Genomic DNA, 25252 nt, shown 5'->3' on the forward strand with positions numbered 1-25252 from the left:
CACGTCTCTGCACAGCTCCAAGTTCAGCCCCAGAACCCTCCTGCATTCTTTGTTCTCGCTGGACACTGGCCATGCTCTCCCCATCCCATGCTCCTCCTGCTTAGAAATACTCACAGCCTCCTGTTGCTGCTAAGTCTCTTGGCACCTCAGCATGGCTTGCCCACACCTTTGTGGGTAGTCTTTCAGCAACATCTGCCAACTCTGAGTGATACAAGAAAGACCTCCTATGGATGCCATTATTTTAGCAAAAGTCAAACTAAGAGAGGTAAGGAGGTAATCAACATTAACTAAATGCATTTCAAGCTGATACGCTGCAAAATATTTATTAGATGAGATAAATTGGGAAACTGAAACAAAAACCCTAGAAAGTAGTAGCACAATGTATTTTGTGTTTATATCATTAGTGAAGTGAAGCTGCAAGTGTTGAATAAGCCAGAAACAATCATTAATATGTAAGAACTGATATGAGAAGTCCATTTCTAAACATTTTACTCTACCCTTTGGTCTCAGACGCATCCCAATCAGCTCAAGGCCCTTAATAAATTCCTCTGTGCCCTTGGATAAGACACCAGGTTCCCATTAAAACCTGGCCCTTCCCATTGACCAAACATTTCATTCCATCTCTGTCACTGCCTCTGGTTTCCATCTCGGCCATGTAATTATACATCCTGATCCTTCGAGGCTGCCTCAAGGCTCCCCCAGGCCACCTTTGTGCAAGTCTGTGGTTTTTTTGTTTGTTTGTTTGTTTGTTTGTTTGTTTTTGAGACAGTGTCTCACTCTGTTGCCAGGCTGGAGTGTAATGGCGCAATCTCAGCTCACTGCAACCTCTGCCTCGCTGGTTCAACCCATTCTCCTGCCTCAGCCTCCCAAGTGGCTGGGACTACAGGCGCGCGGCCACACCCAACTAATTTTTGTATTTTTAGTAAAGACGGGGCTTCACCATGTTGGCCAGGATAGTCTCAATCTCTTGACCTCATGATCTGCCCACCTTGGCCTCCCAAAGTGCTGAGATTACAGAGGTGAGCCACTGCACCTGGTCAGGTCTGTGTTTTGACTTCTACTTTCTTTCACACTCTGAGGGACTGTCCTGCCCACTACCCAGGCCTAGCCTTCCCAGAACTCCAGCTTCAGCAGCACATATGACACTTCTCACTACACACGCTACCCACTCACTCAGGAGATAAAGTCAAATAACCCATTTTAAGACATGTTTTCAAAAGATGTGAATTCAAATGTCTTTCTCCTTTCTCAGAGGGAGAAGTCCTAAATCACAGGACCTCCAGGAGCAAACCTGAAATAGAACCATATCTTTTCAATGATTTGCTTCCCTAGGTGTTGTTTGTTAGAGCTAAGGTCCTCAAATTCTTTTGCTCAAGTATCTCCTACAATAATTTTGCAAAACTATGTGTCTCTTTCATATTTTAACCTGATATCTAAAATGTTTTACTGTAAGTTTTAAGTAAGTTTATTTCTCAACACTGGTGAGAATTCACTGCAGCTAGAATATGTATTTCTTAACGCAATTTGATAAAATATATGTTAACTCTCTCATTACATAAACTTCACCAAATCTGGGAGAAGTCTCATAATATTTTATCTGTTTTATCTAATGTGTTGTCAAATAAAGACAAGTCTAGACTTACATAAAGAAAGACTATTAGAAAGATTATTGCAATACGGAGAATATTCTGACTGCAAGATCAGTGAGTGCCTTGAAGGTCAGGCAGAAAAGGGCTTTTCTTTCATGGGGAGGAGTAGACAAGGCTAAAAAGAACCCGAATTCAGCAGCTGATCAGGAAATATGGCTTTTTGTGGTCCAGTAGTGTTGAGGAGAGGTCACTAAAGAGGGGCTGTTTCCTATTCAGCAGGCTCAGGCTGACCGTGGGTCAATGTTGAAGGTCCAGTGGGAAGGAGAGAAGCTTAACAAAAGATTGATCAAATCAGATCAACGAGTGCTTTGTTCTGATTGGTCAGTGGGGACAAATAGTTCAGCTACTCACTTATGAAGCAAAGAGTGGAAATTTGGAAAGCCTGAGTCTGGCCTGGTGCTAAATAAACAAGAGGATTATCCACAGAATTTATCTAAATTATATGAGAATGGGTAGTTCTTTACAGTAAGCAGTCTCCCAGAACAAAAAAAAAAAAAAAAAGAAGGGAATTTCTTTAATTTAAATTTCTTTATGTTTTCCAGAATTACAGAACTCAGACAAAGCTCAACATTTTCTATAAAATATTCTTATTATGTTGATAAGACGAAGTGTCACTAATCTCTACCATTTCACTGTTTCCTGTATTCTGAATTCAGAATGTCTCAGTATGGGCCAATGTATTCTGAGGAAAAGCCAGGAAGTGCTATGTGTGTAAGATCCCTCGGTTTGTACTGAAGGGGCTGCTCTTACCAGTATTTCCATATTGTTAGGTGCTCTGGAGGTTTCATATCCCACGGCAAAGCGCCACAGTGTAATCTGCAATGGAAACACGCTCTGACTTTCTTCTGTAAAGTGGGAGAACTATTTAAAGTATTCATGCCTGGATTACACTGGGAAAGTCTTTGTATAACAACTATGGTCTTGGTGTAAAAAATACTGTTTTAGACTACCAGTGCTTTTCACTGAGAAAATTTAGCAGAGATTTTCATTATTATTGTTTAGATTTCAAAAGCATCAAGTATTGCAATAGACAATAATAATTACGTTTATTCTGTATTTCTTTCTTTTAAGGAACATATAATACCAACTCATAGGTCCTCGAAGATGCATATTATCTTAGGAAAACTTCTCTACTAGACCATGTCAAGACTTTAGAAGACAGCTATGATTGAGTGTTAGAAAATCTAAATTTATACTTTCATTGTAGTGGCCAGTGCAAACAGGAGGAAGGTCAGCGATGTGCGCTTCCACATAGTTAAGTATTTCATGGGTTACCTTATGTAACCCCTCACATCATCCATTGGAAATATAGAATATTCTTTCCATTTTTAAATGAGAAAACTCAGGTTTATGAAGGTTATCTAATTTGCTGATAGTAGCCAAAATTCAATGGAAGAACCAAGATTTCAAACACGACGCATGATCTCAAATTCTGTCCTCAGTTACCAGGCTCCTTATTTTTAAAATTGCTAAATTTGGAAGCAACAGACCTTGGTAAGATGTGTTTCTTCCATTTTCCACTTTATTATCCGGAGCAAGTCCGTGAAACTCTCTGAGATTTGGTTTCCTTGTTCATAAAATGGAAGTAGCGTTACGTATCTTATATAGGGTTGAGAAGGAAAAATGAGATAAAATATGTAAAAATACTTTGAAAACTCTACACATGTTGGATCTTGTAATGGATCATGGATCTTGTCCATACCTGGTTTCCAAAACACTCAAATAAAGAGGATTTCCAATCCTCTTTCCTATACATACACAGAGAAAAAGGAAATTTTGATTTTTTACCTTTTGTAAGAACTTTTGTAAAAAAAACCTATTTGGAACAGGTACATTTAAGATACCATTTAGTGTGCATCACTGGATTTGTACACAGTTTGCCAGGAACTCATTTACTTACATGAAGTGAAGGTATATCTGCCAGGCTTGGCGGCTCACGCCTATAATCTTAGCACTTTGGGAGGCTGAGTTGGACAGATCACTTGAGTGATCTCGGCTCACTGCAACCTCCAATTCCCAGGTTCAAGCGATTTTCCTGCCTCAGCCTCCCGAGTAGCTGGGATTACAGATGCTTGCCACCACACTTGGCTAATATCTGTATTTTTAGTAGAGAAGGAGTTTCACCATGTTGACCAGGCTGGTCTCAAACTCCTGACCTCAAGTGATCCGCCTGCCTCGGCCTCCCAAAGTGCTGGGATTACAGGCATGAGCCACTGTGCTCGGCTGAGTAAATATTTTAAAAAAAGAAAAAAAAAATTCAGGCTAAATTTCCTGAAAAAATGTCCTGGCTGTGAAATCTATTAACCTCTGAAAAGTGTCTTTTATGACAATATTAGAGAAAGGCTATCCCTTAAGATATTTAAAACAAGGGAGATAGTAAACGTGGCAGTTTACTATAAGAAACAATTAGGCAAAATTGAGAAGGTAGACTAGATGACTTAAAATCTTTATTGTCCTTAATGATCATATTTAGTGATTTGAATGGTTAAATCCTAAATTTTTGAAATTATACATATTAAGAAATGACCTCATACATCAGATTACCTTAAACTATCATTCTTATTTACAACACTCAGCTTCAATGGTTTCATTGATGTTGAACTGAATAAATATTTTATGCAACCAAATGCTACCATAATTTCCAAGTGCAATCATTACAAGTTCAAAGTTAATTGCTTTTAAATGTATATGCTAAATAAAAAAGCATAAAAGAATAGTGTTTAAATTTTATTATGTTTAAAACTGTTTTTAGGCATTTAGTCTCCATTTTACAACGGGGGAACAAAATAATATTAACATATCCTATTATTAAACAGTATAATTTGTTTTACCTTTATTTGCTGTATTCAATGCAGTTTGGCATAACGAAAAGGCAGTTAAATTTGCAGTCAACCCATCTAATTCAATTCTGACTCCATTACATGTCTCTGGCCATCAAACTTCTAAAAAATAAGTTGGTGGCTACCTTGAGGTGACCCCAAAGCAATTGCAAATGAGAAAAATAACGTTGCCTCTGAGAACAAACATTAAAGCCAACACATGGTAATGATAGCTTAGAGCAAAGACCCACGTGGCATCTAAAGACACAGGAGGATTTCCCTAGTAAATTCATTAATTGACACTTGGTGTTATACTTCAGATTCCTGTGAGTCAGCTTATTCTATCCTGAGCATTTCTAGCTCCAGATCTATAAAATTAAGTATCATATACTTAATCACTGCAGATGCAGCAAAATCATGACAGCGTGAAGTGTCTCTTGGGTTGTCACCCAGTGGTAACTCCTTTTATGTTGTTACACCACCTTCGATATTCACAACTGAGGGAAAACATCTTTCACTGATCAATGGAGAAATACACAGCATCAGTCCCATAACCAACCGTTTACTTTATTTCTAAACCTTACGTACCAGCCCAACACACAAAGGGCCTCTTGAACCTCTCTCTAAGCACAATGTTTTCATATGCAAGCCTTCACCTTCCTCCAGCCATTCTTCTCTGAGCCTTGGAGCCATCAATGTATCTTCATAAGCATAAAGATTTTGCCAATTCTCAAGTATTTCAAATCCATAAAACATGAAGTTATTTCATAGATTTCTAGAGACAGTAGGAAACTTAAAAGAACAATTCAGTTTGGATACCTCATATTACATGTAAAAGGGAAGGAGGATGAAAAGAGCATTGAAAACCAAAGTTTTGTAGAAACAGATAAATATACCTCTTTCATCGCAGTTAGGGAGGAAGAAATAGTGAAACCTAGAACATATAGATCATTGTTAGGAATAAAATATTGTAAAGATTTTTGATAACTCACAGAAGGCTGAGCTTAGGTTTATGTGTAAATCTGCATTAAAACATATAACATTTGTATATATTTACATATGTATACAGTTATTTATTTATATATAACTCTATATGTTTATACATATACATGAGGAGACTTTAAAAATTCATGAAAAATGGAATTCAAGGAAACAAATAAAAAATATAAACTTTGTTTCTGAACACTACCTCTATCAGGTTCAAGAAACTTTTGTAAGCAACAATAGCAGTCATTTAGTCTATTCCTAAAGAACTATGGGTCCTAGGAATTTAACCATGTAAATTAAGTCTTTTTACCTTATTAAGAAGGTAATTTAAGTAAATTAAGTCTTTTTACCTGAAAAAGAATGGGTGGCCTTTCTGGATTTTTTAAGATTAGGAAACAAATATAAGTCAGAAGGAGCCAAATCAGGACTGTAAAATGGATGCCTAATAATTTCCTATTGAAACTCTCACAAAATTGCCCTTGTTTGATTAGAGGAATGAACAGGAGGATTGTCTTGGTAGAGAAAAACTCTCTGATGAAGCTTTCCTGGAGTTTTTCTGCTAAAGTTTTGGCTAACTTTCTGAAAACACTCTCATAATACACAAATGCTATTGTTCTTTGGACATCCAGAAAGTCAAGAAACAAAATCCCTTGAGCACCTCACAAAACTGTTGCAATGACCTTTGCTCTGGACAGGCCTTCTTTTGCTTTGACTGGACCGCCTCCACCTGTTGGTAGCCACTGTTTTGATGATGCTTTGTCTTCAGGATCATACTGATGAAGGCATGTTTTATCCCCCATTACAGTTCTTCGAAGAAATGCTTCAAAATCTTGATTCCATTTGTTTAAAGTTCCCATTGAAAGTTCTGCTCTTGTCTGCAGCTGATCTGAGTACAATAGTTTTTCTGCCCATCCAGTGGAAAGTTTGCTTAATTTTAATTTTTCAGTCATAATTATGTAAGCTGAATCAATTGAGACGTGTATGTTGCTGGCTATTGTTTCTGCTGTTAAGCATCAGTCCTCTTCAATCAGGGTACAAACAAGGTTCATTTTTTCCCTCACAAATTAAGGTGAAAGGTTTGCTACCACAGGCTTCATCTTCAACATGGTCTTGTCCCTTTTTAAAATAAGTTATCCATTTTTAAACTGCTGATATCTTTGAAGCACTGTCCCCATAAACTTTTCATAAAGCATTAATGATTTCACTGTTCTTCCACCCAAGCTTTACCATAAATTTAATGTTTATTCTTGCTTCAATTTTAGCAGAATTCAATGTTGCTCCAATAGAGTTCTTTTCAAACTGATATCTTATCCTTTTTAGGACTTCAAGCGAGATCCTGTTCACACATATTATGAAAAGTTAATATGAGTTTATTTTGGTGCAAAATTTCTTGAAATCCATGCATAATTTTTGCATAACATGTATTTTCCACGAACTTTTTGAAAATCTTTTATAGTTCTGGGCAGGGACAAGTGGATTTTTTTTTTTTTTTTTTTTTTTTTTGCTCCATTTTTAACATTTTTACTTTAAATTCTGGGATACATGTGCAGAATGTGCAGGTTTCAAGGTGGATTTTAAGAAGGGAGAGCAATTGCTGAGAGCTAGAACTCAGATTGGCACAAATGAATGCTCACGGTTTCTGAAGAACAGGGAGGTCCCACAATCAATCTTAAGGGTTTTGTGTTGATGAAATCTAAGCCCTCTCTATCTCCTCACATATTGCTGTATTCTTCTCAAGGCAAAATGGTCTTAGAGTGGTCAGTTTTTGTTTGCACTTATTTCTTGTTTGGAGGGTCTTTGGGGAGGTGGTATTTGTTCAGTTATCTTTATTTTGTTGTCACTGTTGGATTCTAAGTGTGGTTACTTTATGGATAAAAAGATAAAGGGGCTAAACTCCATAGTTTGTTCTGAGTGACAGCTGAGATTAGTGGTGGATAATTTCAGACCTACACAAATTTGGTTGAGCCCAATTTGAAGAACAATGTAAGCTATCCTCCTCAACATCTCAAGAAAGAATGATAGAAATGTAAGCCTAGAGCCCTATGACCATATTTCATTTGAAACCTAAATGTCAGCAGTCTCCCATTTGTGTCTGGATTCTATAAAATGGGGAATATAAGATCCAAATTATTCAAGTGGCTTACCTAGGGTTGCCGGCACCATTCAGCTTCACTGATTCTTGTGGTTTTCTCCCCATGATAAGAAACTAATTTCTAACTTCACATTGGTCAATTGCAGCCTCTTAAGTATGGCTACCTGCCTATGGCTCACAGAAATTTGAAGGGCTACCTGAAAATGCTGTTAGGGCTTTAGAATGGTGACAATGCCAGAGGGTGCTAGAATGCTTTTGTCCTCAACCCATGAGCCACAACATTCAGAGATCTGTAAGTAATTGGCATTTTAAATAACCAAGGTCTGGGGTGCCTGGCATGCTAACCTTGTTACTGAACTCCACAGTGTTTTCTGTGATGACAAAATTATGCACAGAAGCTCTTGGGGTTGAAATGTACACCAAGAGAAGTTTATTCTCCTCTATTTCCTTGTTGCTCTGATGCCAATTGTTCTTCTACTTCCTGACCCCTTGGCTTATGTGGTCATTCCTCTGGCCTTGAACTAGAGTCATGTTTAGGTTTGGATTTCGTTGATAGGAGCCAAATTAAGCATTTCTAGAAATACAAGGAATTTTGTTTAGTATACACTTCTCATTTAATGCATATAGCTGCTTTGAGAAAATATTTATTGTGCACAATTCACTTGAGTCCTTGCTATCTGAGATTATTGGCCTCTCCTGGGGCTGGCGAGGCGAAAACAACTCCTGAAGCTGAAGTTCCATGGCAGGAGACAGTTTTGTTTCTTGGATCAAGGAGTTCCAGAGCTGAGAATACGTTTGTTTCCCAGATCAAGGGCAAGCACTGCGGGTGCTCAGGAGTAAAATCCTACAAAGACTGTGACTCTGAGCACTCCTGCTGCCTGCTTCTGTATATTGAGCCTTAAAGGAATACAGAAACAAACTAAACACGTTTTATTGGGTAGAATTTACACCAAGCTCCTGAGAATTGGGAAAGAGAGTAAATAACATTTTCCTTCTTTATTATGTTGCTGCCTCTTATGAACTACCTCATAGAATGTGAGGCAAGTATACAATCAAGTTCCAAGTAAATAACATCATTAATTCAAATGGAATAAAGTGTGAAACATGACCCAATCTAAACTATGATTTAAAAAAAATTAGAATGATCTCATGTGAAAGTGACAGGAATGTGTTGTAATTTAGAAATATATGAATCTTCCAGTGTTCCCAAGATAACATTTTTATGTACTGATGAAATCTAAGTAATATATCTTCTTAAAAAAAAAAAAAAAACCTCTTCCCATAAAACACCTTTATTAGAGTTTACTGAGTTTAGCAGAAATGGCAGCTAATGTCTGGAGCGCCTATTAAAGTGCAGGTCATTTGTTTGATAGTGATTATAGAGTGTATTATTAAAAATGTGCATCCACAAAATGTTAACATTTCTAGCTTTATACAGATCCACACAGAAAATAAAACTTTTAAATTGTGGAGATTATATATCCAGTAAAATATTTATTGTTTCACAATGTATTGTTAACTGCGCTGACTACTCTTCAGTAAGATGCCACATAAATGAAAAATTAACCACTATAGAATAGAAAATAGTTCAAAGTCCTGAAGTGAGTTTCTGTGCATACAAAATAGCTTTGTCCCGGACAATGTAATGTAGAAATACTTCCGTGAAGAAGACACCATAGTAGAAGGCTTGGCAGCAAAACAAAACAAAGACCAGCACTGGAATTGCTAAGTTAGGGAGCTGCATGCAAACATGGGCTGGTCTGAATTCAAGATGCTGGAGGTCACATGTGCAGTTTGGGAAGATGATGAGCGTTCACTGATGTTGTAACTACATCTCAGGAATCTGAGGCACGAGTCTGCTTCTGTTGCGTTGTAAAATTCTAGAGAGATATAATAAACCTCCAGATTAAAATTTCTTCTCATATTTAGAGAATTTTTTTAAGTGATTGCTTTCCTCACTCCATGCTTTAGAAACCTCTCTAGTGAAATCACTCTTCAGCCTAAAATGTTACTGTATAGTGAATTACATTTTTAGTGTTAATCAGAACATTTCATTCACCAGAAATCTGAGAATTATTTCTCGTCATTGATTTTGTTTCTTTCTCTCTCAAAAACTCGGTGTTAGCAGACTTCCTTTCAGACTTTTGAGAAGTGACAATTCTTTTCTGCGTGTTCCAGGAATGATTTTTTAAAAATAGCTACCTCACTTTGCTGTCTGCCTAAAACACTTAAATGGAGGCCAAAAGTACCAAATTTTTGTCTTTCTGCTGCGAAGGTAGCCTAAGACATTGATGTAAGTTAGAACCCAACAGGGAAGGAAATCTCATTGTCCAGAAATGGCCTAGTTGGGACATGCTTGCCTGTGAGGACTTAATTAAGTTGCCGAATTGGTTTTCTGAGTTTCTGCCAGAACACAGTGAAGGAGTATGTACCCGATGGCACTGACCAAGGTAATTATTTTCTTGATTTTAAAACAAACTTGGAATTGAGGATTTGCATAGAGTCACTTGTGGGGAACTTCGATTTCATAAATCCTTTCCAGGATGTAAGCCCTATATCTATTTGAACCAGTTAGACAATATTGCAAGCTGAATTAACTTCTCTACATCCTCATTCAGAATACACCAAAACTCTAAACTGTCCAGTATGTTAAAGGACTTGAAAGGGTGAACAGCTTCTCATATTATCTTCTCAGTTCGGAAGGTGTCACTATTTCTGGCCTTTATACTGTAAGAATCATAGAGTCAAGGTAAAGACTACACTAAGAAGCATTCTCCTAGTGCCGATTTCTTAGTTAATTCCATGTACCCTGGTAGAGACTGGGCTGTGAGCCACATGAGTACAGGGAAAATACCTTAATCCATTTGTATTGAATGTGGCTGGTGATAGGAGGCATCCAATAACTATTTGTTGAAGGAGCAAAGAATTAATGGGTGAATGTGCATTACTACCTCTTTCTCTATCCCCCAAGTTAAAATTTTTGTTGCAAATAGCATATTGAAAGTGCAACACTGAAAGGCAGGGGGAACAACAAAAATATGTTACACAAAAATTTTTAGTAAAAATGGTAGCTCTTAACTCCTTTCAAAGAAAAACTTAGAAGACTTTGCATTAGCCAAGAAACAAGGTCAAACGACTTTATGAACAATGATATATCTGAAAAAAGAACAATTCCTTTATCCTTGAAATATCTGAAAGAGCTTATAGAAAACATCCAAGAGCTTGTCAAATATGGTATTTTGCGAAATGCTTGCCATCTTCAGCCATCACCGTATTGTCTTGCAAAGTGGGGATTCTCTTCCCAGTCCTTGCAAACTTGGCAATTCAGTTCAAATGGAACTGGTCTACTTATGCTTAACTGCTGAAAAGCAAGCTTCATGAAGAAACAAAATATATATATTTCCCAGTGGTAGAACCAGGCCCCTTCTTTTTACTCAAACTACAATAAACAGAGTTGAGACCCCAGAGAAAACTACCACATTTGAGTTCTTACAGAATCCTGGTAAGTATACCCTATCTTTCTCTTTAAAACAAAAATGAACATAAAACAGCAGAGCAGTAGGAAATCATTTCTTCGACTCATCACTGGAACAGACTTTCCTAAGAAAATCCTGATAAGTGAAGAAGCAGACCTCACATCTGGCCTGTTCCTGAACCTGTAAAAGAAGATGGCAGTCTATCAGATACAATACGTTACATAGAATCAGTGGTTGCTATTATCAGCCTGTCCTACAGGAAACAACGTTGGGATTACTTGCTAAAACATCAGTTGCATCAAACTTCTGATAAAATTTTAAACCACAGATATAGAATCTTAAGTGTAAAGCGAAAAGAAATCGGGATAAGGAGCTAGATTACCATCATGTTGTAAGCAAAGTTAATTTCTGTTTTGTACTTATTGAAAGGACTCACTAAGTCATTGCTTTTACCCTGTTTAAAAAAAATTGTATTGGACTCTCCATAGTTTGGAAAAAAAAAATCCATTTTGTAAAATAAGTAGATTGTACTAGATTCACTTTTCATGTCTAAACATTTTCTGTGATTTTATGAATTCAATTAAATATCAATTGAATTTCCTTTCCAAATAAATGAATTCCAACATGACAGATTTTTCTATGATACCAATGTCTAGTCTAGTTCTTAGGATACAGTGTGTGTATAATGTATTTTGGTGTTGCATTGTATCTACAACAAATCTTTCCAAAAGGAAAAGGTAAACAACATTTCCAGCATCTTAGAATGCAATATTACTTTTCAGAACGGGAATTCATGAGGATACATATTTTACAGCTTCATATTCCTTTTTTTTTCAAATATCATATTGTAACAATGAGGATGCAAAATAGTTTGTGAAACTGATTTTTAAGCTTCTGCTTCTACAATAGTCTTTAATCATGTAGAAAAATTATGTTTAAAAATGTCCTTCTAATATTGAGTAACAGCTGTGCTACACATTCTGCTAGTACTAACAATTCATAAATTAAAATAACCGGCAATTTTGCACTAAATTTATGTCAGCAAATGCCTGGTCAATGTAGGATAGGATGTTAAATCATAAACATTAACGAAGTTTTCTTAAACAAAAGACCAGCCCCATTAATTTCATTGGCTGAAATAAATGGTTAAATAAACTATCGGATTATTGTGGGAGACTTGTATTTATTTCTCCTTCAGAAATCCGAACCAATTAGCCTTAATTTGTTACTAAGATATTCTTGACTACTAGATGATGGTCAGAGGCAACATTATATCTTAAAATTAGACAAGCCTCCTGCATATCCCGGATACAATGCAACAAAGGTTGTGCTTTTAAGAGGCTGTAATAGATGAATGCAGCCACTGACTTATGTGTTTATTTATAAGTCTCTGGTATTCCCTAGGAGTAGAGTAGTCTATTGTATCCTATTTTCACAATTATCTGCTAATATTTATTTCTACAGGCAAGATCAGTACCCTCCCTCTTCATTTTTTGTGATTAATGCTATAAAGAATGGTATTCCAAAAAGTTTCTACATATGAAGGATCTAATTTTGATGCAAGAAAAAAAAAAGTAAAAAGATGCATGGAAGGTGGAGACAAAACTGAGAGAAATACAGCAGAATTGATCTCCTTTGCAAAGACAAATTCTTGACGACAAAACCACCCACCCCAAGACAAATTCTGATTGTCACTGAAATTCAAAAATGAAGCAGTGTTCAGTTATTCTGGCATAAAATGGCATATTGAATCCAGACAGAAGAAAGTTTAGGTTGGCTTTAGACTTCTGGAAAGTTATATTCAATGTCAGAAGACAATGGAGCAATTTCTAGAAGGTTCTGAGAGAATGTGTGATTCAAAATATTAGACTCAGGCAAGATATCAGACAAATCAAATGACAACCAAAATTCTTCTGAAACATGCTTCTGTATTTCTTACAAAAAGAGAAAAACAAAATCAGAACTCCCATATTCTCCATTCAAATGTGATAAACACTTCTTATGAAAACTACTCAAAACTCAAAAGTGAAAATAACCACTTCTGGCCGGGCGCGGTGGCTCAAGCCTCTAATCCCAGCAGTTTGGGAGGCCGAGACCGGCGGATCACGAGGTCAGGAGATCGAGACCATCCTGGCTAACCCAGTGAATCCCCGTCTCTACTAAAAAATACAAAAAACTAGCCGGGCGAGGCGGCGGGCGCCTGTAGTCCCAGCTACTCGGGAGGCTGAGGCAGGAGAATGGTGTGAACCCGGGAGGCGGAGCTTGCAGTGAGCTGAGATCCGGCCACTCCAGCCTGGGCGACAGACCGAGACTCCGTCTCAAAAAAAAAAAAAAAAAAAAAAAAGAAAAGAAAGAAAAGAACCACTTCAGAACGGAGAAACCACTGTAAAACATCTGGAGTGATAATCAAGATTATTTCCTATAATAATTGTGGTTACCAAATAAAGGTAAATGTAAGCTTAACAATAAAATTATGACACATAAATGTAATATGTATTAAATAGTATGACACATAACTAATAAAAATTTGAGAGGTGGAGATGGAAGCTGGGAGCAAGTGTAAAGAGTTAATACTTTTGTCTCTCATAGCAGAGGTCAACTGATATTGTCTAAGGTTAAAACATGCAGCTAAAAATGGCAACTCAAGAGCAATGTTTTTCAGTTTCTAAGGATTAGAGGGATCTACTATGAAATAGTATATTTTGAGGTGATGAAATAGTTTTTGAAGTTAAGCAGTCCTTTCCCTTATTTCTTATGAGATTTTTCTCTGTAAAATTTAAATAAAGATCGATTCTTATGTTAAAATAGTATTACACTTTGATGCCATGTTATCCTTTTTTTTTCTTTATTGCTCTCTCCAACCACTCATCCCTCCAAACTTAACAGCTCATAGAACAGTTGGCTAAGAATAATGCTGGTGATGAATAAAGATGGAATTAGAAGAAATATTTTACATTTTGTCTGCAACTTCCTATTAAATTTTTAATAATAAATATGTATCTTTTTATTAAAACAATATAGTCATTCCCCTGAAAAAAATAAGAAAATGCAAAATAAAAATAAAGATGGATTCAATAGCTGAATATCAAAGTTTCTTCCCCCTATATCCCAAGGTGACTTAATTGGTCATTGCCTTTTTAACTTTATGATGTCACTTATTTTAATGCACATTCTTCTCTTGGATATCATATTTTGAATTTAAGTACTTTGCTTTTTAACTTACCAATTAATACATGTTATGAAGTCTTATCATAGTAAGACGTATAAAGAATTAATGTAATAAAAAGCAACCATCTCTGAGCTCATCTTTCCCTGCTTCCAGTCCTGGTACCCAGAGCAATTCCCCTTAATCTTCATCATTTGAGATTTTCTTCCATGTTGACACTGCCTTTTTCCCCCAGCTTTAGACATATCTATTGGTTTACTCTCATGATAGATGTGAGATTAATTCATATATACTATCCCCTACTTCCGTAATTTACCACCTGTCGGTATAATTTTACAACTATGATTGGTTTCTCCATGGAGCATATCTTTAACATAAAACAACATAATTATAAGTTTATTTCTTCTTCAGTCTTGTTCAGCGTTCACATAACATTTCATATAATTCAAAAAGTAGCACTTCTTTCTTTTCTTATGCTCTTCCATTTTTATTATATCTGACAATAGCATTCTTACCTTTATATTGTCAACAATCAGTAATAATAACATTCTGGGTTTTTGTTTCTTTATTTTGGCCTTTCTTGTTGTTTTGCATTTCCATGTACATTTTAGAGGCAGCTTTCAATTTCTACAGATAACGTGTGCTGGGTTGTTTTGACTTAATGGATAATTTTTCCCACCAATGTTTTGTAGGACTCAGGGTAAACATATCATATATCTTTTGATAAATTTATTCTTAAGAATTTGATAGTTTTTGTATTATTGCAGAAGTTATTTATTTTATTTTCTATTTATTTGCTGCTAGCATAAACACATAAGATTGATTTTTGCATATTGGTCTTGAACCTATGACCTTCCAAGGCAACTAGCTGCTTGTGTATTTCTTGGAATTTTTGTTATACACAACAGTATTGTTTGCAAATAAACAAACATCGTCTTCTTACTTTTCAATATTTGTGTCTTTTATTTCTTCTTCTTGCCTTAAAATACTGACTAGGACCTCCAGTACAATGGTGAGTATAAGTAGTGATGGCAGAAATATTTATCATGTTTATGACCTTTAAGGAGATAACTCTCAATATTTTATCACTGACTATGCTTTTGGCTACAGGATTTTTAGTAGATATTTAAAAATTCAAATTGAATAAATTCTTCTTTATTTAAATAGGTAGCAAATATTACTTTTTTCCTCTATGAATTAAGCTAATCATCTTTTTTCCTTTTGTTTTTAATGAACTATCCTTTTTATTTCTTTACGTGCTTATTTGCATTCATAGAAAATCCCACTTGCTCATATTGATTTATCCATTTTATACAACACTGAAATAGGCTAATATGGTTAGGTTTTTGTGACTATGATCATGAAGAACACTGTTCTATAATTTTCTTCTTCTGCAATGTCTTTGTTGGGATTCGGCATCATGTTTATGCTAGCCTCCATTGTAAGACAAAATGTTCCAAGTGTGGGAGTTTCTTTTTTAAATGTATAGTAGAATTCACCAGTGAAGCTATGTTAGTTTGTAGTTCTTATCTTCCGATGGGTTACAGGATTACATTATTTTTAGGATTCTATTTTATTAATAGTGTTCTAGGAGTGTATCTCTTATATAGCTTTTTTAGAGGTTGTTCTACATAATATCTATGATTCACAGGTGCCATTATTACACCAGTTTGAGTGAAGTATAGAAGACCTACCTCTCTTTACATCCCTTTACATTCCTTTGTTCATAATATAATTGTCTGAAATATTTTCTCTACATACAGTTAGAGTCACAGAGTTACAATTTTTACTTTAGCTGTAAAGCATAATTTAGAAAATTAAGGCAGAGAAAGAAAGCCTAAAGTATTTACCAATATTTTTGCTGACAGGTTCTTTCTTCCTTCCAAAAATTGCAACATTCTTTTTAAAAAAATTGTTTCCTTTCTCTTTAGAGAACTTATATGAATTATTCTTTTAGGGCATATCTGCCAGATTAGTTTTTCTTAATCTGAGAAATCTTGATTTTTCCTTAATTTCTAAAGAACATATTTGATAAGCATACAGATTTGTGTTGATAGTCTTTTCTTTCAGCATTGGAAAAAGTATGGTGCCGCTTTCTTTTCACTTCCATGGTTGCTAAGAGGAATTCGTTGGTTTTTTTTAATTTTTTTTCTCCAATACATAAAGTGTCATTATTCTCTGGCTGCTTTCCAGATGTTATCCTTGTCTTTAATTATCGGGACTTTATGATGTGTCTTGACATGGCTGTCTTTGGTTCATTCTTTTTGAACTTCATTCAGCTTCTTGCACCTATAGGTCAGTGTCTCTTACTTAATGTGCAAACCATTCAGCCATTATTTCAAGTATTTTTTCAGCCCTGCTGTTTCTCCTCTCTTTCTAACAGTTCAATATTTCAAAATTAAAATATTTTGCTATAGTCCCCTAAGTCCTTGAAGCTCTGACATTTTTTTTCCAGTTTTCTCTATGTTGTTCAGTTGGGTAATTTCTATTATTCTATCGTTAGGTGGCTAATTCATTCTTCTATCCCCTGTATTCTACTATTGAGCCTCTCTACTGGGCGTTTTATTTTGTTTTCACTTCTAAAATTTTCATCTGGTTTTTCTTTGTATCTTTTATTTTTTTGCTGGACTTCCTTTGCTGAGGTTTTGGATATTTTTTCACTTGTTTCAAAGGTGTTCATAATTGCTCATGAAGTTTTTTAAAAAAATCATGGCTACTTTAAAATCTTTTCCAAGATTTTAAGATTCTAAGATTTTATGACTCTGAGATTTTATATTATCTTTCTTGATTCTAAGGTCTCTGTTATTTCACTGTTAGCTGGTGTGTGTTTTTTCATTAAGTTTGAGATCTGCTTGGTTTTGGTATGATGAGCGATTTTTACTGAAACCTTTATATTTTGGTATTAGTGATGGCAGCGGCCGCCCATCTAGAGTGGTCACTGCCATGATACCACCTTCAGGGGAGGAGGCGTGGTTGGGGCTGTATGCTCCATGGAACTAGCGGGAGCCAGGAACAGTCGGAAGCCCTGCCTTCTTCTGAGTTGTCAGGGTGGGAGCCTCGGGCTCCCTGAGCACAGTTGAGGGCGCCCAGCTGCAGCTGCAGACCTGACCACCCCAGTGCTCTTAGGGACTGGGAGCAGGAAGGAAGGAGCCCCTCTCCCCGCGACCGGGGACAGCTGCAGCCGCCCGCCCAGCTGTGACTGTGGACCCAGGCATCTCTTCTCTGCACTCTCAAGAGCCCAGGAAGGTCCCCCGCCCCTCCCGCCGCTGCAGGCTCAGAAATGCCTGTTACCACTGTCTGGTCTCTCCCCGCTCCCTGCACCCATTTGATCTCAGAGCAAAGTTGAGGATGAGCCCGTGTGCTGTTGCAACGTGGCCAGGTGTGCGCAAACTGGGTACAGCACGGTCACACCAGCCCCCTGCCTCCTCAACCCCCTCCAGACTTCGGGCGCCAGTGATCATGAGAGGGAAGCTAACCGGGGCGTTGAAGGCAGCTCCCGCTGGCCTTCAAGCGTCCCTTAGCACAAACTAATAGTTGTAGGAGGCAGACAGGCTCCTCGGTAGAAAGGGGCAGGTCCCTGGTGAAGCTCTACCTTCAGGCTGGGGAAGGCCTGAAGTCTGGGGGTCGGGCTCCCAGTCCCACAGACTGGAGTGGGAACTTATGGTCTTTTTTCTGGGCTTCTCATAGCCACTGATGAACCAATCAGCAGCATTTCCTCCGCTTTGAAGGCCATAAAACCCCGAACACAGCCAGACAGGAGAGATGCCATGGCAAGCTGCCGGAGCAGACCCACTCCAGGGTCTCCTCTCTGCTGAAAGCTGAACACTCCGCAAGACACCTTGGTGGGGCCTAAAGAGCTGTAACAAAAACAGGGCTGAAACACACCCCTTGCTTGCTACGTTGCAAATAATGAGAGGGAGGGAACAGCTGTGGCCCACTGGGGAGCCCAGACCTAGGAGCTCACCAAGCCAGGGCTGTGACACCCTCTTTGGGGCTCTGTGGTTCCTGGTATCTCCAACCTGCCATGTACCATGTGTTCCCCAGTGCCAGCCATGGAAGCTGCTTATGGTACCCCTGGTCCAGCTGCCACCTTGCAGGGAGCTAGTGTCCATGCTGGCACCTGGAGCTGCCTGTCCTCCCGCAGCCAGTGTGCCTGGGTGTGCACAGTGGCTGGATCCCATGCTCACTTGCTCACACACTCCTCACCACTCTGGTTGCCTTTGGCAGGCAGGCGTCCGGGCCAGTAGCGCAAGCCAGTCGCAGCCTACCAAGCCGAATGGGCCCAGCAAGCCTGAGCAAAACTGGGGTAATGGCACCACAGGCCACAGAGGCTTTTGGCTGTTGAAGCGACACTCCAGGGATGTCATAACATTAGGTTATGAGATTCTAGGTCTTATTTTTTATGACATTCTCTGACAGTGCTCCTGCGGGAACAGTATGGGGCAGGAGGAAACACCATCTCATTCCTGCCCAATGGGCCTAGAAATCTAGGATTCCTATTGAACCTGAATCCAGGCTTCAGAGCGCAGGCTCAATAGGTTCAATCGGCTTCCTATTGAACATTTTCAGAGATGGGTGTGGTTCTTTGTTAGGCTGGGTGGAGGTGAAAGGCCCAGCTGGCCACAGAGTACATGTTTTTTTCCTGTGGTGTTTGACTGGAATGGGTAATTGTTGCCTTGCTAGGCTGTCCCTTGCCTGGTACTTTGGCTACAAGGAACGCAGTTAGCTAGGGCTTTTATTTTTTTCTCTGAATCCATTGTGTTTCTGAGATACTGGCTCTGCAGCTCCAAGTTTAGAATATAGGAGGCAAGAAGAAAGCTAAGAAACTCATCATTGTGTTATTCTCAACGTCTCTAAGCCAGTCTGCCCTCTTTTCTCCACCTTTTCAAGTCTTCTTATGTTTGCTTTTTACACAATGTCCAGGGTTTTTAGTTTTACTTAGTGAGAAGAATGTAGAAAAGTACATCTACTCTATTTTCCCAGAAATTGAACCATCCAATTAATTTGTAATTTCAGGTTTTATATTTTCTAGTTCTAAAATGCCCAGTTTGTTCCCTTTTTAAAATTCAATTTAAAATTCATCTTTTTGTCGATTTTTCATGTATTCCTCTAAGATATTTGGTAGCTCTTTCAATAGTTTGTCTATTAATTCCAACATCTGAATCTAATTCTATGACTGTTTTTTCTGTTATTAGTATTTACTTTGTCTTGCATCTTTGAATATCTAATTATTTATTTTTAACTAGATGTAGTATTTAAAATATCCTTATTAAGTAAAGTAAATAAATATTGCTCCCTAGATAAGAACCAAGCAACTCAGCAACTGGTATGAAAAAAATGAACACTTTAGGACCAAACAGTTGAACTCAGTTGGGACTTGGTTGCAGCTTTAGTTAGTTTCAACTTACCTCCTGTTTCAAATATTTTGAGGATAAGATCCATTCTGCATGCATTGCAATCTCTTCCCTCTTTCAAGATCTAAGAACTGTGAGACTACAGAAGGCTGTTATTGCTTTCCAGCCTGCTGGAGTGCAGTGGCACGATTTTGGCTCACTGTAACCTCTACCTCCCAGGTTCAAGCAATTCTCCTGCCTTAGCCTCCCAAATAGCTGGAACTACAGGTGCGTGCCACCATACACAGCTAATTTATTTATTTATTTATTTATTTATTTATAGTAGAAACGGAGTTTCACCGTTTTGTCTAGGCTGATCTCAAACTCCTTACCTCAACTGATCCTCCCACCTTGGCATCCTAAAGTTCAGGTATTACAGGCATAAGCCACTGTGCCTAGCCTATAGATGGCGTCTTAAAATTATAAATAAATACACTGCTTTTGTATTATGACTATTTTATAACTATTACTAAAGAGACAAGTAATGTGCTAGGATTATATGTTCTCCTCTCAGGATTTAGTATATATTCACTTTTCCACTCAAGGAGAATAATCCTAGAGTTTCATTCAAGGAATTTGTTTTTAGTTCACAGAATCCTTTTACTATATTTTCAATTGGTCTCTTATTTTAAATGATGTACGCAATTATTTTTCCCCAATTGTTTCACTCCAGCTAGCTTTCTAGTCTTGTTGTTCAGCCATGATTTTAGAATTTTCAGTGCTCTTCTGGAAGACCTGTTAGTCTGACATTGGATTCACAAGGTTATCCGTGTCTTTTACTTTAGATTTCATTTAGTCTGCCTTTCAGTATTTCTGATGTATTTTCCAGGAGATTTTCTTCACTTTATCATTTTACAGAGATATACAGATATGATATTTATGTAAATATCTATATGTTCAAATTCAAGTGTGCTTTCTTATTAGTATTAGGAATTTTTTCTCCTTTCAAGTAAACCTGCTCTCACTTTATTAAAGCATTCTCTTCTAAATTTCTCTAGACACATTAATTAGGATGTTTTCTAAATATTGTTCTATTCCCAAAATATCTGTTTTTCCTGTGGGGAGGATTTCTTTTTGTCTCTTTCTTTAAAATAAGTATTTGGATGATTATACTTTGCACTGAGGATTTTCCCTAATGTCTAGAGGTTCTTGTTGTCCATTTAATTAAGAGACTACACAAAATCTGACCATAAACACTGTTAAGGGCTGACAGACTTGGCTTAATTTAAGTGAGCAGAGAGCTGGCAGTAAATTTTCAGACACCTCAGTGATAGACTGTTTAATGCTGGGGTGCCATCTCCTACACTAGTGACCCTATTTCTCCCTCAAGGAGGTGGTTCAGTTTAATTGAAGAACCTCGCTTAAATTTGTCATCATTTTGCTTTTCTGCATGTGGGCTAAATCCCTGTATGCCAAGCAATCTGTGCACAGACATAGGAAAGAGGGAAAGAGGTCGACTGATTCTTCTACAGACTTTAATTATATCTCTTTCCTACTCTTCATAGACATAGTATTTCCAGCTTCCAAGCCCTACTGATCTTCTGCAGTGAAAAATCTGTTTCATCCTTGACTAAAATTTTCAAAAGTGTCCTTGACTTTATCCTTCTCATTTCTGCTGTATTGGCTCCCAATACCCAATATAGTTTTTGTTTGTTTTTCCAGAAGGAATAGTTCCAAAGAGCAACCATAGATTGATGTACTCTCTTCCCATCTACTCCCTCCTTTGTTTTTTGGCTTATGCCTTTATATATCTATTTTGTTTTATTTGAAATTATGCCCATAGAGAGAATGAAGAAAAACATATACTCATTCTAATATCTGGAAAGATTTTTAAATTGTTTAAAAATTCATTCTTTATTAAATAATGAAATTTTATTATAATGATAGAGTTACATCTTGGCTATGGTCACTATCCTAAGAGTATGGAGAAAAAGCAACTCAGAAACCATTCTAATCAAAGAAGAAGAATTTATAGTATATGAAAATAATCCCATCCACTTGTTAATGGCTTTGGGAGACAAAATGAAATTTGCTTGAATGCTGCCTTCTCTTTCCATTTCTCCTTAAACATTTTAATGCATTAGACATTTAAAAAATCATAAATGTACTTATAAAAATTTTAAAGGAACACTTAGTTGGAGAAGTGGTGTTGCCATAACTGAAGTGTATATATGTCTCTTTAACTAAAATTAAAACTGTATCAAAAAGCTAGAGATCATTAGACAGAGGATGGTAAATTATCCAATGACAAGCTGATTCTCCTGAGATAAAAGCCTAGAAGAGAACAACAATTAATAATTAAAATTTTCTTATTTCCATATAGATTGCACATTTTTGTTATGGGATTATTATTTATTGTCTTTTCATTTTTTTTTTTTTTTAGGAGTCTTGCTCTGTTGCCCAGGCTGGAGTACAGGCTGCGATCTAGGCTTACTGCAACCTCTGCCTTCCAGGTTCAAGCCATTTTCCCACCTCAGCCTCCTGAGTAGCTGGGATTACAGGCACGTGCCACCATGCCCAGCTAATTTTTGTATTTTTAGTAGAGATGAGGTTTCACCATGTTGTTTGACCAGGCTGGTCTCGAACTCCTGACCTCAGGCAATCCACTTGCCTCAGCCTCCCAAAGTGCTTGGATTACAGGTATGAGCCACTGTGCCCAGATGTCTTTTCAGTTTTATATAGCAAAATGTGACATCTTAAGAAACAAAAAATATGTATTATCTCTGAAACCAAGAAGTCCAGAAGCAGAAAGTTTCTAGCCTTGGTGAATTCTAAAGATTATTAATGTCTTCAAAAACCCAGATTGTTTCTATCTTTCTGATCTACTATCCTCAACACATGGCCTTGTCTTCTCTCACGGGAGTGGGATGGTTCTCAGAGTTCCTGTCATCACATGGATATATGACAATAAACAGTGGAAGATGAGCTATTTGTATACATTACTCTTGGTCTCCTGATCTAGTTTTTCACAGTTTGTGTATAAGATAAATGGAAAGGGCAGGTGGCAGAGTATGGGTAAGAAGTTAACGAGATACAAGCAGCATTGTTTTCATATTCACATGAGAATGTGTAAAAAAGGAGAAATAAATGTTTTGTTTTGTTTTCCTGTGCACAAAATAGCCACTTGGGCACTGAGGGCTCCAGAGAGGTCTCTGCCACCTTTGGTCTTTCAACAGTGCAAACATCATCAATAGCAGCTTCTAGGGGTGACAGGAGGGTTGTCAAGGACAGGCAGGAGATGGTTAATAGCAAATCAAGCTGATGTGTAGAAGAAAAAAGGAGGACGAAGTTACGAATTCTCATACTAACACCATATCAGATACATTGACAGCAGACATCACTAGAGCTGTTCCAGAAGGTAAACAGGAGAAAATGATAGATGCCACCAAACAAAAGCTGACAGGGCTCACTTCTGAGTACATGTGAAGTACCATCTCAAGATTTCCTTTTGCAAGAAAAGCTGTCCTAAATTAACAATGGAATGAAAGTTACACCCATTTTAGAGATGAAGAAATCTTCTGGTATCTTCTATCTCCAGAGTAAAACTTCTCCCTCTCCCTTGTATGAATTTTTTTTCAATATACTTTTACATTCACCTTATAGCATATTGAACGTTTGTCTAATTCATTTGCCACTTTATTTATGTGATGTCTTGTGATTTCAGTCTTAGTTAGGAAGTCATGAAGCTTAATCTCCATTAACTGGGAATAATAAGGGACAGGGTAATTGAGGATGAGGCCATAAACAGCCTCAACTTACAGAAAAAGCACAAAGTAGGTAGAAAAAAATATGAAGAAGAGAGATGAACTTACAGTTCACAGTGACACACTGTCCTTTGGGCTGGCCTTGGTGTACAGAGGGGGATCCTTAGTATCCATGCCTATGCGTCTTGATGCTGTAGTTAACATACAAATGTAGATAACTGACAGAAGATGGGCCCTCTGGATCCTCTCTGTGGCATATCTGAAACATGAAGACAGAGAAATAAAAATCTCAAAGTCACTAGAATTGAATGATATTAACAGTAGTGCCTAGTGACAGACTAAGCATCTGCTTGGAGAACCAACAAAGCAGAGGTAGTGAAAATTGGCAATATTTGTAATAATAGAACATCAAAATCAGTCAGAATAGTAAATATTTAATTTCTATCTTCTTCCCCCCACAAATAAACCAAGGTGGTAATAAAATAAAATGAGAACTTTTTGAGCTTTATTTTATTCTTTTATTGATAGGGATATATATGGTAAGACTATACATATAAGTTTTAAATTCCACAGAGGGTAGTCAGTGCCCTACACTTTTCAAAGCTTAGTTCCTGTAAACTTCTTGTTCTTCTTTTCTTAGTTCTTCTAAAACTCTAAGAACTCTTTCAGTTTAGGTCCCCATAGCCACCTTAATTCCTACTCTTTCTGAAGTGTGATTATCCTCTTTCCCTTTGATTCTCTGAACTCATCTGGTACCTGTTTGGAGGTTCCAAAAACAAATGAAGGTTATATTAAGAACTTCCATTACATAGTTATATTAAGAACTATAAAACCAAAAGTAAGAAAGCATAGATCTCTTATACTTATTCAACGTCTTAACAAAGTGCTTTCATACCACTATTTGATTCTTTCTGGAACCCTAGGAGACACAAGTATTATTACTTTTGTTATACATATGAATAAATGTACCATAAATAACAATGATCACATGCTTAAACTGTTAACACCTAAAGTAAAAAACTAGTTTGGTGCTGTGTCAAATCAAACCAGCTGGCTTGGAAAGCTGATAGAAAGTAAAGAATATAGATAAAAAGGTAGAAAAAATACATATAATTTGGAGACCAACTCAGACAAAGTCAAAAATTCAATATTTTAATTAAATTAATCTGAGTCTATTTCTGTTGTTTGCAAGCAAAAGAATTTCTCATAATAAAATAAGGTAAATTATATCAAATAGATCTAATGGATTTTTTTTAGTGAACTTCCATGTGATATTTATGAACTTGTTTATTAACTACAGATGTTATCCAAAATGATGCCCATATAATAATTTAGTCATTCTAAACATCTCAGAAATTGTCATGTTGGAACCAAATAGTCCAAGCTTCTCCTCACGTCTCTCTGTAACTAGTGTTTGCTTCTGATTCAGTAGAGGGTCTTGAGAGAGTGACGGGATGTACATATCTGGTTGCTGATAAGAATGGGCCTTCTTACCTTCCAATTAATATAACACAAAATATTGGTTGTTATGTGAATCCAAACAATAGACACAATCTAATGTGTCGAGTTCTTACTGATCTTTAGTCAACAATCTAATGTGTATAATTCTTACTGATTTTTAGTCACTTATTTTGAGAAATGTACTGTTTTACTGGTTCCATGTTTAATTCACAAGTTATTTAATCTTTTCTCTGTTCTCTATCAGTACTCCACCAAAACTACCAATCCACCATCAAGAGTTAACTAGTTTAACTCAAAGATGAGAGTGATTTAGGCAACTAGCAAGTGATAACAGAAAGTGTAGAGAATTAATATCCCTATTTGAACCCCCTGTTCCAGCTAAGTGACTATCAACAGATCTTCCAGTAGGAAAAACCTAACCTATGGAGAATTGTTTGCCTTCCTCTGAATCTGGAATACATCGTTTAATTTTCAGTAACCCCATTTCGAAGAATTAATATCACAG

Source organism: Macaca fascicularis, chromosome 1, assembly GCF_037993035.2.
Source record: "Macaca fascicularis isolate 582-1 chromosome 1, T2T-MFA8v1.1".
Taxonomy (NCBI): Eukaryota; Metazoa; Chordata; class Mammalia; order Primates; family Cercopithecidae; genus Macaca; species Macaca fascicularis.